Raw genomic sequence first — 12,384 nt, 5'->3', positions numbered from 1 at the left:
GCGAGCTCGATTTGAAATTCGACCTGACGGTGAGGCGGTAGGCCAGGTAAGTCTTCAGGAAACACCTGAGGGTAGTCGCGTACAACTGGAATATCCTCCAGTTTCTTTTCCTTCACTAATGCATCTGAAACGAGTGCCAAGATTGCAGTGTGACCCTTCCGCAGACACTTTTGAGCCTTCAAGAAAGAGATGATGCCAACCACAGCACCACTCTTGTCACCTTGAACTTTGAGAGGTTCCTGACCAGTACGGGGAATGCGAATAATCTTCTCACTGCGTAAGATCTCTGCCTGATGTTGGGATAACCAATCCATCCCTATGACGATGTCGAAACTTCCCAAGACTATGGGAATAAGGTCGATGGAGAAAACTTGACCGGCTAAGACGATACCACAACCCCTGACTATCTGCGTGGCTTCTAAATTCTTACCATTAGCTAGTTCTACGACGTGTTTGGTGTTTAGGGGTGTTGATGTACGTTTTAACAACTTACTGGCTTTCACAGAAATATAACTTGTATCCGCACCCGAATCAAATAAAACAGTAACATAAATATCGTCAAGGAGAAACTTACCCATAACCACATTGGGATCGTTCATTGCATCTCCTCGTCCTAGCACGAAAGCTCGACCCCTTGCCTCATTGCCATTGTTGTTGTCGTTCCCACCGTTGTTGTGCCCGTTGCCCTGGTTATTGTTGTTGTTGCGATTCTGGTTCAACTGAGGACAATCGCGTTTGTAATGACCTTCTGCCCCACACTTGAAACATCCCCGGTTTCCACGCTGTGGTTGCTGCTGCTGTGGGTTTTGAGGAACCGGTGGAGGAAGTTGCTGATTCTGGTTCGCAGGTCGTGAGCTCCTGCAATCTTTGGCTTCGTGCCCTAGCTTGAGACATCTCTGACAACGTTCTTTACGACACCTTCCACTGTGGTGCCTGTTACACTTGTTACATAGTGGGTGAACTCCCCGGTATCCACCCTGCCCCTGACTGCCAGATGATTGCTGACTCGAATTCTGGTAGTCATTCGTCCTGCGCTGCTGTGCTTGAGACTGAACGGAAACTGATCCCCTGCTGGAATCCCCATCCCATTTCCGTTTGTTGTCGTTGGGTGTAGCAGAAGTAGCAGCTGGAGTAGTAGTTGCACTGACGCGTTTGGGCAGCTTGTTCTGTTCTACTGCCTGATAGTGAGTCGATGAGCAAGACGCTGGATGTCTTGGATATTGTCGAGGTTAGCCGATGTAACATGGCTTTGAATTTCTGAGGCTAGACCCTTGAGGTACAACTCGATGCGCTTAATTGGAGGGTCCACCATGGTTGGACACAAGATAGCCAGTTCGTTCGATCGCTTCGTGTAAGCTTCTATCTCTGACCCCGTCATCTTCAAGTGATAAAACTCATTTTCCAACTTGTGAATATCATCCCTTGTGCAGTATTCACGTTTGATAAGTTCTTTGAAATCGTTCCATGGGGTGGCGTTAGCAGCTGCCAACCCGAGGATCTGAACTTGCGCGTTCCACCAGGTTAGTGCTATTCCTTCTAGCGTGCCAGTGGCGTATTTCACCCTGCGAGCCTCAGGGCATTCACACATCTCGAACACAGACTCGAGCTTTTCAAACCAGTGGAGGAGTCCCACTGCCCCCTCTGTGCCGCTGAAAGTACTTGGACGACAGTCCATGAAGTTCTTGAAAGTGCAGACAGGTTGCTGCGCGTGTTGACCTATTGTGTACGAATAGGACGAGATTAAATACGAGAGTGAATGAAGGATCTAAGGATCCTAGTGTGAATCTATACTGCAGGGTATACTACCTGCTTGAGCAGCTGCAAGTGCCGCAGCAACTTGAGCTTGAACGAGAGCCTCTAGCTGGGCTTGAGTCATGTTAATTCGTCCAGACATGATCTTCATTGTAAAAGTAGCGCGAGTGAGAATGGTTCGCGAGTAAGGCGATGACAGAAAAGCGTAAGCACGTAGGTATTCTCATGTAATCAAGTCATGTGTATCTAAGTGTACTACGAGCAAAGTTCTATATAGTTCTAGCATGCAGGTAATAAACATAAACCATATTACCTAGGATGTCGAGTCTTGCACGTGGAGCGAAGCGTCGTTGTGGATCGTTGAGAGCACTGTTCTGGTTATAGTCTGGTTTTAATAAAAACGTTTTCCCATATTAAAACCTAGTTCTCTATAACCAATGGCTCTGATACCAATCTGTCACACCCCCAAAATCCCACACGCGGAGTACCACCGCTTGGAGGCGTGACGTGACCAGGATCAAGCCATCAATCATATCAAACATAGCATTTAAGTGTAAAAGTAGAAAATGTAATTCATCATGACATGACTGATGTTCATAACCAAACATTGTTTAAGTGGCGGAAGCATAATAATGAAAACCCAAAGTAAGTTATAAGTTCAAATATCGTTTACGATCCGTATCCCACAACGACCTGCTCCTCCCTGTGCAAGCTCCATATTGTACCTAAGATCCTGCAAGGCATGCAGCAGATAATCAACAACTAGTTGAGCGAGTTCACAGAAAGTAAGTTCAGCAATAGTAGTGGTATAGTAAGCATTGCGTTCGTTCATTTAATCATGTATCGTATTAGTTCCTATCGCGGCCCTCTAGGCATGTATGCGAAGACTAGGGAAAGTTCTCAAGTATTCTAGACTATGTATATTTGTATCGCTGGCCACCCTGGCATGTGTGCGAAGTTTAGTATGTATAGTTCGCAGCCTTCCTGAGGCATGTGTGCAAAGATTAGTCATAATATCGCAGCCAACCCCTGGCGTGTGTGCGAAGATCAGTTCAAGTAGGTATACTAGTCTAGCCGTAATCTTATCATTTACCATCCTCACCCTGAGGACCATATCATTAGGTTCCATTAACTAAGTATGCACGAAATAATCATCCAATCCCATTCCCACCCTGGGAACCCCATACCTTGGCTGTGTGAACTCACCTTGGGTTGCTCGGCAGATACACAGAAAGTACAGGTAAGCTAGTAAGGGGTCAACCACGTCCTATCATGGTTATTATACAAGTCAGGTTCGTATATAGCACGTATGTTCTACACGTATTGTACCAAGTATGATCATGGCAAATCACATAAACGTATCAGCAATCCAATAGAAAACAGATAACAATTCTAAGTATTCGGCCCAAACAGTTGGGCTGTAACAGTGCAGGTCCAATAACAAGTATTGTCGGTCTCGAGTCATATAGGTGTTGAGATCTCGAGTCGCAACGAAGGAGGTTTCGAGTCGCAACAGAGGTGTTCTCGAGTCGCAAGTGAGCTGGTCTCGAGTTGTCATGGTCCGGTCGAGATCACACGGTCTCGAGTCGCAATCCGGACCCGCAATCTCGGTCTCGGCTGGTGCTGCTGTGTGCGAGTGTCATGGTCTCGAGTCGAGACTGAAGGTATCGACTCGCAATCTGGTCGAGACAATCCGATTGTAACAACTTTCCATAATTCAGCCAACAATTATTTCGTGATTTCGGCTAACAAGTTAGGCAGTTTCAACTTGGATCAAATCAACGTTTATTCAGCATTCAATCATATTCATAACACCATAATCATCATCAATTCAAGAGCAATTAATCAATCTTGTACAGAACATATGATCGGATCATGTGATAAATAAATTCATAGACTATCATGCAACCTAAATCATAACCCTCTATCATAATATCACAACCGGTTTAACTAGCATTCGGTTAACAACCATCTTGAACAATCCGATTCATAATAAAGTGCACATGTGAGCCGGTTTCATGACAAGTAAACATGTATCCATCAATCAGCAAAATAAATCATGTTAAACAAGAACCCTATATCTTCATGCATGACTATTAAAACACACATCAAAACATCAACAACCATTAATCAAACACTAACTGATTGTAGGTGAACAAGAATTGATCCGAATCCGAGAGGATCTTCAACGGATGGGGTGCTTGGTTGCTGTCGGGTTTGAGCGAGATAGCGAGAGAGAAAGAGAGGAACTAGGGTTCTTGCGTGTTTTGATGGTTTGCCAAAAGTGTGGAAAAATTACTAACACCCTAGTGTTATACGTATAAGTTTAGTGGGCCGAAACCCCTTAATGGGTTGTCCATGTTCCGAGTACAAGAGGTGCGGCCCAAGTGGGCTTGTGCGACCGGGTGAGCCTTGTGCGATCGGGTTATGGTGTGCGGTTTGGGCTCGTTTACTATACTAACATTTAATACACACATATCACATAACCATAACATTCAATTAATAAAGTTCACGTAATTACAGAACGTTGCACAAAGATAGGTTCGAAAATAGGAGTTGTCACAGTTGAGAGATGTGTAGGTGATGGAAGAGTTTCTGATCCTGTTGCTACCAAAAGCCAGGAGATGCATCAGAACCTGCGAAGAGCTAAATCAGAGATAAAGCCAGGAATTGATCTCAAGGTAATAGCTAATTCCAGATGGCGATCCCATCATGATGAGAGGGGGAGTCTGACGAGGCTAGAGCCAAAGATAAGAAGATCCTGGTATATGCTAAGAAAGAAAAGAGACTGATAAAGACTGAAGATGCGAAGACTCGACATTTAAGACTCATCAACATCTGAGGGGACGTCTGTTGGTGCATACATCTGTTGACTTCGTCTTATATCGTGTCTCGGGTTCGTTGCGGTACGGAACAAGAGTGATGTCATCATTCTTGATGATGACATCATCCTAGTGACATCATCTACTACATCAACACATGAAGACAAAATAGATTACATGAAGATTGAATGCATGAAATTGTTTGACTTTCGTTTGAAGTGTAACAGTTTGAGGTGTGACCGTTTGAAAAGTGTTCATTTGAAGCTAGTGTCCGTTTGAAGACTTTCAAACGGAAGGGTCTTCACTATATATATCTTACAAACGGTCATCATTTGTAACGTTCTTGATTCCGACGCCGAGGTGCTGTCGAAGTGTCTCCAGGTTGTAAATTGTTCAGAGATTAATATACGAGACAGTTAATAGTGAATCCAAGCTAAACAAAGACCGAATCAATGAATTCTGCCTCTGATTCGGTTTGAGCACTCTTCTGATCGACTCGTTAGGTCGTTTCACGATCCTACAGTTCCTATATCAAAGATACCCAATTTTTCGCATTTCAGGAAACCACAACCCGTCGGCGACGGCATGGGACCCGTCGGCGACAGCCTCCCCATTTGCTGAATCACCCAACGGCTTGTTTGGCTGTTTACGGGCATTTTTTAACGACGGGACTTCCTAGAGCCCGTCGGCGACGGCCTAGAGCCCGTCCCCGACGGCCTCTAGTTTTTCCTGTTTTGTCCGAAACTGTTTTCTTCATAACTTCTTCGTTATAGCTCCGTTTTACTCACCGTTTTCGCCCACGTACTCGTAATTCAGCCCTCTATCATGCCATCTTCCAATATATTCATCTTAATTCCATTAAAATTCCCAAAACACATCCAATCTTCGTGATTAACCCGGTTTTGTTCATTTCACATCCCCGGTTGATCCGATTCACGTCCCGGTGCTCCGTTTAGCTCCCGATTAGCTCCTTAAACTCTTTTAGACCCGTAAAACACGAATCCCATTAAAGGTAGGCTATTCAAGATTAAAAGCTATGTAAAAACATCAACTTAAGCACAAACGATGACCAGTTTTCGACCACGTATCACATCCCCACACTTGTCTTTTGCTTGCCCTCAAGCAAATCTGTTTTTCACTTTCACGTGGGTGGAACAACGAATATACTCCCCATTCCCGAGATAAATGTTAAGGTCTATTGTCATACGAAAGTTCAAACCGTTTACAATTTACAACATATTTAACGATAAAGTGAGTGTTCACATATACAATGGTTATCCAAGATTAACCCGCCCGTAAAACTAGCAAGTTATGCACATCCCTCACAATGTTTTCTCCACTCGGCTTACAATTTGGCTTTTGTGTATATTGTATTAGCACTTCAATCAATTAATCGCTCAAAACCGTTTAGAACACGTACCCGCATAGGCTTGCAACTCAATCATTCTCCACCACCGATCACGAATACTAAGCACAAGTCATAAGGTCTTTCTAAGGGTTGTAACGGGGCTAGGCTAAGGGTAGGAAATGGGATATTTTAAAGTGGCTAAGGTGATGAAAATTCGATTTTTTTTACAAAATACTAAACTAAACAACACTAAATATAAACATCAACTATGAGGCAACAACTTTCGCCTTTTATTCAACAAACTACTAGCACATCTTTTTGTGTTTTTCTCAATACTCTTTCATTCTTTTTCGCAACATTTTCTGATTTTTTATACAAATGAATCACAACTATACAAACTTAAACTCTTATAATCGAATTTTCATCACACGGGTTTAAAAAGAAAAGGCTTATGGTTATGGGCTAAGTGGGTTGTCAAACGAAAGGTTTAGGCTCAAATTGGCCGACTAAGGGACTTGTTTGGGTAAGGATAGATAAATGGTTTAAAAAGAAAAGGTTTACCTAATGCCTTAATCATTCTCGTGCGTGTATTCGGTCTATGGTCTCAAACGTATCAAAAGTTTCAAGTTCTACAATACGCGACTAATGGTCTACTCAAACAAAGAAACATGTAAATGTAAATCTATGATATAAGAGTGGCTCAAAACCTCACGTATAAGGGTATGATATGTGATATGCATCAAATGCTAGTTCCTTAGGCGAATTATTCCCAAATAACCACCCGCTAAATACCCGTCATGCTATTAATTTGAACTTGACCATGACAAAAGACCAAATGGGTTGTGCTATCCCTCGTTGACTTGGTTACTTGTGCTTTTAAGATCGCTTTCAAAACAAGAAATTTTTGAAAAATTTTTGAAATTTTTCCCCATCCCCACACTTGAGGTAAACATTGTCCTCAATGTGTAGTGTTTAAATGAACGGGTCAAAATCGAAAATTTTTACTACTCCCCTATCCCCACACTTGAAGTAAACATTGTCCTCAATGTGTAAGAACTAGAGTTTGAAAACGCACAAGGGATGTGACACGTCTAACCTTCCCAAAATCTCACCCCGGAAAAATAAAATACAAAATACAATCCACTTATTACTAAACTAAGAATCAAGGTAAAAAGGAAACGCATGCACCTGATTTTTGTCGCTTGATGCCCATATCTTCTTCTTCTCTTCATAAAACGGTTGTCCCGTGAACATGATGTACCTACAAATTTTAACCCTTGTGTAGAAGCATGCTTCTCACAACCATTGAAATTTGTTAGCTACTTAGTTCTACCATTTTTATGAAAGTGTTACCAAATCATGCGTTAAATTACCTTGATTTTTGTGGAAAAAAATGTGCAACAATAACAAATCCTAACTCTCTTTCGTAGGAATCACGGTCGCATTTAGCGTATGCAACAAGCCCTTTTAAACCCCCCCAATAGCTTGGGAGGACGAGTAGGTCTCGTGAGGGTTATATAGGGAACACACCCACAATGTTCATTTAACTAATAAAACGAAATACAAAATTATACAACAACAACAATACTAACTAAACTACGGATAACAACTAAAATGAACTACGAAATAAAATATACAACAACACTTGACTTACCACCTCATGGTGGTCGAATGGCATGTTTGCCGCCTACAAACTCCTCGAAATCACCCACCGGTGATTTATACCATTCGTTGCCAAACGGTCCAAACTTCCTCACTTCCTCTTCCTTCTTCTTTTCTTGAGGCGACTTCTTCGCCTTCTTCTTCTTGACCGTTTTCTTCCTTGTTTCTCCAAACCTACCAACCATAGCACACACCTTTTTGTTTGGATTCATGTCCTTTTTAGGACACTTATCCTCACCGAGTGGGTTAGTGAAATTTGGGAAAACATTTAAATTTAATTCCCGGTCGCCAAACTTCATGCTTACCGTTCCCGTTGCACAATTTATTATGGCATTAGCAGTTGCCAAGAACGGTCTACCCAAGATAACTACCGGTTGGGTATCCTCAACACACCCAACATAGTCTACTACCAAAAAGTCAACTGGGTAGTAGCAATCATCCATCTTAACAATCACATCCTCCACCATCCCCGTTGGATGCGTGGGAGTCTGATTGGCCAATACTACGGGAGTATCAAATTTTTTAATAAACTAAAATCGTATTAGTCATACAAACTCCCGGGTAAAATACTCACACAAGCTCCAAGATCGAGGAGCGCCCTCTCAATTTTGAAGGTTCCAATTTGAATTGGAATAAGAGGATCTCCCGGATCTTGAGCTTTTTGAGGATGGGCACTCGATAGAACAGCACTAACATGGGATATCAAATCAACCGGTTCGGGTAATTTGTTGTGTCGATTTTCGATGCTTAACTCCTTTAAGCATTCCACATGAGCCGGAACCTTTTTAATGTCATCGAGTAACGGTAAATTAATTTTTGCTTGTTTAAAATTTCCCACCTCTCGTCCTTCGGTGGGTACCGTTCCTCAACTCTTGATGCATTAATCAGTTTAATTTGATTTAAACAATTTTCACAAAAAGAATCTTTATTCATTTTTTCAATTTTAATTTGTGAAATCGTTTCTTGTTCATTTTTACTTTCCAACTCATCTCTTGTATTTCCACTACACCATCAACGCATTGTGGTGGTGGAATGCTTTCAACACTACTACAAACCTCATCATTTGAAAGAAGACTTACCGCGCTAATGTGCACATTCCTCACATTGCCCGTGCTTGAACTTTGATGCTTAGGGTTCACCATGGTGTCACTTGGGAGCTTTCCCATGCCCCCCCCCCCTCATTTGTGCCATTTCCTCCGCAAGTTGGCCCACTTTTTTTGCTAATGCTTCATGCGATTTGTCCCGAATTTCGTTCTCCTTCTTGGACTCTTGCATCATTGAAAGCATTGCATCCATTTTGGCACTCAAATCACCACCACCTCCTTGATTATTCGTCGACCCATGACCATCTTTGTAACACCCTTAATAATTTAGCATAATATATCGAAATGTTTCATGATACTTTATAAAATCAGAGTTTACAAAAGGATTTACTGTTTTAAAACATACATACTAGTGTAATTTCCCAAACATGTTTAAGATGGTACAAAATTCATTTAAGAGCCATCCCTACTAATCAGCTAACAACTAGCTAAAGGATTCAAAACACCATCAACCAAAAGTATTTATGACATGTTTAAAGTTTAGACAAAATTATATTCATGCGGAAGCTTCAGTTTGCGTGTTCGGTTCTTGACAAGGTGCTTGATCATCATCCGAGAGAGATTTATTTGTACCTAGAGTCAAACACTAAAAACCGTTAGTTTCGACTTAATATATAATGTATAAACAAGTTTGACAACACGAGTGGCCCTAAAATACAAGTTTTTCCTGGGTTCCACCGTAAATTACGGTGTCACCGTAACTTACGGTGGACCTGGAATGATTATGGTTCTACCGTAACTCAGGAGGTTCTCACCGTAACAGTTTGAGCTCCACCGTAAATTACGGTGGAACCGTAATTTACGGTGGGCTCTGCACATTTACTCTTTTGCTATTTTTCAACTTTACAAGTTCGTAACTTTTTACTCGCTTATCCGATTTAACCGATTCTTCTTGCTATGAGTCCGTAATAAAACCTCGGACTTAATCATGTAAATTTTACATTGCGGAAACCGAGATACCCACAATTTGGTTCCCAAATTTCCTTATTTCCGTTATTCGACCCAATAGTATGAGTGCATAGCATCTCTTTTCATTCTTAAAACCTTTTCAACATATTTACCCAACTACCCGGGCTCACATACTTGGTGTTTTCATGCCAATTCCCTGGCTTTGCATTTCCTCTAAAACTATTACTTGATTGTTCGGAATTCAAGCATTCCGTTTCAACAATCCTTTTTCCTTTAACATCATTGTTCGACCCATATCCCGGGTTCTTATACTTAGATTCACTATCACCAAATCATTAGCATGGTGCAATTTATCATTTATCTAGATATGAGACTTTCAAGTCGCTACTTCCGTGACTATTTTAAAACATCATTTTGACCCGTTTTGCCATTTAGTGAAAACCATCACTTCAATGACTAACCCAACTAAATACCGAGTTCTTGTTTTGACCCGTTTGATAGTCGAGTGCACTTCGGCACTTAGCGACACATCAAACGCATCCTTTACTCTACATCATCAATTACATTTCAAACCAAAGTAAATAAACTTAATTTGACGAGACTAAAGTCGTGTACCTTCAAAGCGCACCTTTTCCGCGGGTATCACCTCCGGCGTGTCCACTCGACGTCCCGGATTCCTTGCCTAAAAGAGTCCAATTCATTAAAGATTAGAACTCTTTTTCATAAGCTTTAACGCATTCATTCATTACATATGTAAATCTGCGTTTTTAACAATCTTTAACATTTTAAATCCTGATTTAGGCATTTTATCAAACACCTTGCGGGTCAGATTTTTACATGATCTAAACCAAGTTCATAACTTGAATTTATCACTCAAATTAACTTCAATTAAACATTATACACATATTTTAACATCAACAATTTCAGAGATTATCTCACAATTTCAATTTTCACTAGAACAAGAGTCTTAATCCTAGTGTTTATCAAGTTCTACCAACTTACTAATCACCCACTATAGTGATTTTGATTTCTACAACTAACATGCAAGATTTTTAACAAGAAACATCTAGGGTTTGTCCCTAGACTTCACATTACTTCCAATTTCATGTTTTACAACACATAATCAAGCTCAACCTTCGATTTCAATCTCATGTAAGAATTTGATTTGTATCAAAATAACCTAATTTGACATACCTTATGACCTTCTTGACGAGGAGATCACAATTCTATGTTCAGATTTTGATTACAACGTGATTTGAGCCTTCAATTTAGAGTTTTTGTTGATGTTAGGGTTTGGAGGTGTGGGTGTCGCCCCTCTCTGTTGTTGATCGACCAGAACCTCAATTTTGAGGTGTTTGGTTTGATTTCTTACTACTTAGTAATTAGAGTTTCATATTTAACAACTTTAGTCCCTCCAATCTTATCTAGTTTATATTTTTGGCCCTTTTAACTCATTCAAATGTTACTACAAGATTTTTAACTAACTAGGTTATTTATCCTAGTTAGCTTATTCTTGTTTATTATGTATTTTATAATTCTAGTATATAGTTTTTAAATTTCGGGATGTTACAAGTCCACCCCCCTTAAAGAGGGTTTCGTCCCCGAAACAGAATTACGTACCGAATAGCGTAGGGTAGAGCCGTTGCATTTCTTCTTCGGACTCCCACGTAGTATCCGCACCCTTCCGGTGTTCCCATTTAACCTTCACTTGGTTGATCCTTTTGTTTCTCAAACTTTTCACTTTACGATCTAGGATTGCAATTGGCCTTACCGCGTAGTTAAGGCTGTTATCCACTTCAATATCGTTGTAGTGGACACGAGCAGTTTCGTCCGCTAAACATTTACGGAGATGTGACACATGGAATGTGCTGTGTACCCCGCTCAACTCCTCAGGTAGCTCAAGGCGGTATGCTACCTTTCCAACCCGTTCCACAATTTCGAATGGCCCGATAAATCTTGGGCTCAACTTTCCTCTTTTTCTAAATCGAATTATCCCTTTCCACGGTGATACTTTCAACATTACCTTATCACCCACTTGAAATTCTATTGGCCTCGTTCGTTTATCCGCATACGATTTTTGTCGATCTTGAGCTGCTTTTAAGTGTGTGCGGATCAAGTCGATCTTACAATTTGTAGCTCGGATTATATCAGTCTGAGCTAACCCCCGTGGACCAACTTCTCCCCAACAAACCGGGGTTCGGCACTTTCTACCATATAACATCTCGTATGGAGCCATTTTAATACTCGCGTGATAACTGTTGTTATATGAGAATTCGACTAAGGGTAAATGGACATCCCAACTGCCCCCAAAGTCGATAATGCAAGCGCGTAACATATCTTCCAACGTTTGGATTGTTCTCTCACTTTGCCCATCCGTTTGGGGATGGTAAGCAGTGCTAATAAACAGCTTGGTTCCCATTTGCTCTTGGAAACCACGCCAGAAATCAGACGTAAACCGGGTATCTCTATCAGACACTATGGATATCGGTACTCCGTGACGCGTCACAATCTCATTGGTGTACACTTCGGACATCTTTTCTGATGTATAAGTCTCCCGAATCGGAATGAAATGTGCACTTTTTGTCAATCGATCCACAACTACCCATATGGCGTCAAAACCACGGCTGGTTTTTGGAAGTTTAGTCAGTAGGTCCATCGTAATTTGTTCCCACTTCCAAACTGGAATGTCTAAGGGTTGCAGCTTACCGTATGGTTTTTGATGCTCTGCTTTGACTTGTAAACAAGTCAAGCACTTCTCCACGTACTTCACGATATCTCTTTTCATTCC

The 12,384-nt window shown here is 41.2% G+C and overlaps 1 long non-coding RNA gene across 1 annotated transcript; it reads right to left on the bottom strand.

Moving 5' to 3' along the window:
* Window positions 1-9,001: 9,001 nt before the first annotated feature.
* LOC110938543 lies at window positions 9,002-10,877 on the bottom strand. The gene is made up of 3 exons (XR_002591470.2): window positions 10,791-10,877; window positions 10,212-10,278; window positions 9,002-9,260 (listed from the first exon to the last, which is right to left on the bottom strand). It is a non-coding gene; the product is annotated as an uncharacterized LOC110938543 (long non-coding RNA).
* Between the last annotated feature and the right edge of the window lie 1,507 nt (window positions 10,878-12,384).

Source organism: Helianthus annuus, chromosome 17 (genome assembly GCF_002127325.2).
Source record: "Helianthus annuus cultivar XRQ/B chromosome 17, HanXRQr2.0-SUNRISE, whole genome shotgun sequence".
NCBI lineage: Eukaryota > Viridiplantae > Streptophyta > Magnoliopsida > Asterales > Asteraceae > Helianthus > Helianthus annuus.
This window is presented reverse-complemented; position numbering and strand designations above follow the sequence as displayed.